Raw genomic sequence first — 4802 nt, forward strand, 5'->3', positions numbered from 1 at the left:
AATAAATCTGTTAAGGATCAGTGAGACATGAGCCTTCCCCCTTTTTTTTTTTTTTTAGAAATACCTTTTTTTAGCTTGTCTTTCTGTCGTTTAATTCCCCTGTGGTTTTTGTTCTCTTGTTTGTTTGTTTTCCAGGTGATGGTAAACACTTCCAGCTTTCTTTATAACCATGGAACAGAAAGTAGCTTAGATTAAGCTGGTCTGTACCCGACACAAGAAAAGCTATTGTTTTTTTTTCCTTTGGGAAATCACCCACAATCTTCATTTCTCCCCATACCAATGGATCTATTAACTTACCTCGTGTTTCCTTGGCTCCTTCTCCTGCTACTCCGCGCTCGTGGCTGATAAATGCCTATAGGAGTTGCCGAGGAATGGGATGGAAGTGCTGACCTTCCCCTTCCCTCAGCCTGAAGTTCTTCAAAGTCAGCCTCAGGGACTTCACATTAAATAGATGAGCCAAGGCAAGAGAGTTCTGCTCCCCCTTCCGTTTGGCTTTCACGGCTGAGTTCTAAAAAGCTGTATGAAGTTGTCAGAGGTTTCCTCTTACCTTCCTACTGAAGCAAAACGGCGTGCTGCTGCTCCAGGACAGGATTAGGTCATTCAAACAGCCCTGCAGAGAGAGTGGAGGCTCAGCGGTGCAGAGTCTCCAAAGGCTGGAAAGATCTGATCTTACATCAGGTGAGAGAAGGCAGCTGGCTGGGCAAGCCAATAATTATGATATCAGCTCTTGTTCGCCTCAGGCAGTCCTGCATTTAATAAGAATATAAATATGACTAAGCTGCATTTTTTTTTTTCCTTGTTCTCTTGGTAATTCTTCAGAGAAGTTGGGCAGGTATTGAGCTCTAACTGTCTGGAAAGAGAGTGCTCCCTCTCCACCTCTCTGTTTTCCTTTTGATTTAAAATACCCATCTGTTACCGTGTTTTGCAAACCTATTATCCACCTGTGGTTATTAAAAACACTCTTTCCTGGCATGGAGTTTGCCAGAGTATCAGAAAGCGTTCACCCACCAGAAATAGGTGTCTTTCTTGCATTTGTTCAGCCTGAGCTCTCAGCATGGAAAGGAGCCGTGGCTCCACACTGGAATGTCAAAACATCTTGTGCTGTTTAACTGTCAGAGGAACACTATGAGACCAGTGTGCTCAGGATACTATTCCTTCCCAAAACCAGGGTGCCTTAGCACAGTCATAGAGGACTAATTTGGAGGAATGGGTTTGTGTGGGCATGTATGTATTACATATATTTATGTGGAGAGGTTTTTTTGTGTGCAGATCTGCAGAGAGGAATATGAGTTTAAATGTGCACTTGCAGGAATACGTATTTCTGCTGCCCTTACCTGGCTTTGTGCACAATCTACAGTCCCCTGCACAAACCTGATCACACCTACTGTAATAATACTCACCTACCTCATAGGGTGTTGTGAGGATTAATTAATGTTTGTAAAGTGCTTTGAAGATGAAAAGCCTTGAATGGGTGCTAAATATAATTATCGTCATTCCACAAAACAGTAGAAACATCTTTGTGGCCCCCAGGTCATTGTATAGGTACACCCATGTTTATCTCCCACGATTATGGTAAGATACTGGAGAAGGTATTGAAACTTTGATAAAAACACTCTCTCTGCTTTGGAGGACCTATTTATATTCATGTTAAGTTCATGCTATTCATGAAGTGTTTTTGTGATACCTGTTGCAGAATATTTTACCCTGATTCGTGATAGAAAAGATCTACCATGGCATCCACATGCCATAATAATAGGGCTGGTGGAGGAAAATCGGTGTTTTCACCTGTGATGAATTATTTCCTATCAAGAGTTTACCAGTGTGATTTTATTAGATCTATCAAGCACTTCTGATACTAGAAATGAAGACTTTTTCAATTCATCTGCTGGATCTTGTAGAGATATGGACATGGAGTGTTGGTGGATATGCTCTTCCTGTCTGGAAGATCTCAAAGATAGTGCTGGATAATTGCTTGTCCTTTCCAATGACTTTCACATTTGATGTGCCTCAGAGATGAGTGTCTAAAGCTGGCAGGGAAGGTTCTGAAATGGTTTGGGCTACACTCAACATCTTTACTTAATTATTCCCAAGTTCTGCACTACCCTGAAATTACAATTCTTACTGTGATGGCTGAGACAGACAAATCTGAGATGGTTTAAGTCAGTAACTCTGTACTAACTGCAGTAGCCCAGAACCAAAGTCTGTTAATGGCCTGACTGTCACCTCAGGCTCCTGAGATCCAGCCTGCTGCAGCCAGGGAGTTACTGGGCCCTAAGCTGGCTGTTTTAACACTAACTTGTTGGGTGTGTTTACTTGAGCTGGCGTCACAGGTCGATTGCAGTGCAGAGATAAGAGCCTGAATGAAAGTGAACCACTGACTGGCAAGCATTATCTCTTCTCTCCTGGGATAACTATCAGGAGGAAATACCTAGAGGAAAATGGGGTGTCAGAATTTGCTGCAGATTTTCCTGTTTCTTGATGATGTGTGTCACAGTCTTCTATCAACATCCACTTTTGTGGATACAAAGGAGCACAGCCCACCTAACAGCACTGCTTTGTGGGGTTTCTCCTTTTGAGTGGCAAAATAGTTTTGTGGAATTTAAGGTCAGTATTTCTTCTTCCTCACAGAGTTTTGTTAAATTAAAACAGTTTTTTCTTCAGGAGATGAAGCCATATGCCACAAGCAAAGAACAGGAGAGATCAAGAGGCTTCCATCAGAACAACCTTGGTTTTGTCAGATCCAGACTAGACTACTGTAATGTGATGACTTTATATCTCTCCTTGGTCTGGGCTTTTAGTGAAAGACTGAGATGCTGATTTGGTGTACTGGCAGCTATGCTAAACTGTTAAATTCTGTTCCCTAATCTGATATTTAATTTTTTTTTTTGAAAAAAAATTAAAATTGCAGCCATCAAAGTTGCAAAGTAAATATTCAAAATGGAAGTGAGTGGAACCATTTCAGTGATGTCTGACTGTGTCTATAGTCTCAAATAACAATGTCAGCAGATAGAAGTGGTTCCTCTCTACTTCCACAAGGGCTCAGCTGCCCAGTGAAGGTGACCAAAGTGGCAGTGCTGTTTGGTACCTCCATGCAGCACTGGAGAGGGAAGAGAAATGACAGTCTGCCTAACTGACATGGCATGAGGTCTCTGTGGTATGTCCAGAATGAGTAACTCAACAGCCTGTTTCCCTCTTTGTTTCCCTCATTTAGGGGGAGTCATCCTGCATGATCTGCTTCCTGTAGCGCTGCATTTTGGCATCTTGGGTATATGAAGTTATTTTGTAATAGAAGTTGGAAAAATATGATTATCTTCATGTTCCATAGTTTGATCTTTGTCTCAAAAACTTTTCCTGGACTAAGGCTGTCCAAAGCAGAGCACTAGAACTAGATAAGCTGAGCTCAAGGTTGTGCATGACATTTCACGTGCAATTCAGAATGTTTGATCAACTTTAACATTAAATGTTCCTCGATTCCCTAGCATGGAAAACAACTGCTGACCTCATTATAAACCCCTCCTGCTATTTAGATTCGGCAAGAACGGTCTTGTTGGTCTGGAAATTTGTCAGCGAGGAGTTCTCTCTATGAACTTACTTCGTTTTTTTTGCCCAGCCAAAGCATAAATTCAGTCCTTTGATAAAATATTCTTATTTAATTTAGTAGCGGGATAATTGCTTATTTTTAATACATTGTTTATATTTTATTATGCAGTGATGGCAGCAGTATTTGTTATCATAAATAGCTTTGTAGGCTTACAATTTTTGTATCCTAACATTTGGATGATAAGCTTACAAAATGACTTAAGACGTAATCTAACCAGCTATTCTGCCACCATTAAATAGGAAAAGTGGCCTAGCATCTCTCCCTTGGGATCACCTGAGGGAAGACACACCTGGGTGTAACTTTAACCGTCTGCTGTGCTGCCTTTAAATAGTAGTCAGGGCTTGCTTTTTATCTTCTGAGATATCCCTAGGGAATACACACCTTGGTTTAACCTACATACACTTCAGTCCATTTTTGTCCCTCAGAAGTAATCACAAGTGCATTTATCTGGTAGTTTAATGTGTCTAGAAAAACACATTGGTAAACTGAAGTTAGCAGTGTCAGCATTCCAAATATTTCATAAAATCACAGGGTGGTTTGGGTTGGAAGGGATCTTAAAGATCACCTAATTCCAACCCCCTTGTCCCAAACATCTTCCACTAAAGCAGGTTATTCATTCTGTAGTGATTCACTCAGGATATTGCAGCCTCTCTGAGCCTTGCAGAGCTCTGAGAACTCCCACCCTGTTTTCAAATACTAACAAAATGAGGAATCGCCTCTGGAATACGTGGCACTGGCCATACTCACTGATGTAGGAGAGGAGGATTTTGTTTGTACCTCTCTCTTAATCTGCATTATCTCCATAATTAATCTCTTTGTCTTTTGAGCTAATGATTTTTGAGGTGCAGGAGAGCAGAGAGGTGTGTTTGACCCAAATTGTAAAGCTCAGGCTGTCTGAAGAACAATAGAGGGCACGGCCACCAGCTGGGAAGTCATCAACATTTCCTGTGCTATGGCTTATGGACACTGACCTACCAACTCCTGCTTCACCCGTGCCACATCCAAAACAACACTGTTCCTTACTGTCCAACAGGATTAGTCAGCAAGAGCCACCTCCAAAGCTCCTGCAGGAGCAAGGCTGGAATATTTTGCCTCTGTAGTCGTTTGGTTTATAAGCAGGACAGAGCAGTACATGTAAAAATTCTTCATTATATACTTCAGTGTTTTAAGTTGCTATTTTTTAAAGTTTTTTTTTTTTAAA

This window comes from Lepidothrix coronata, unplaced genomic scaffold, assembly GCF_001604755.1.
Source record: "Lepidothrix coronata isolate B3197 unplaced genomic scaffold, Lepidothrix_coronata-1.0 Scaffold203, whole genome shotgun sequence".
NCBI lineage: Eukaryota > Metazoa > Chordata > Aves > Passeriformes > Pipridae > Lepidothrix > Lepidothrix coronata.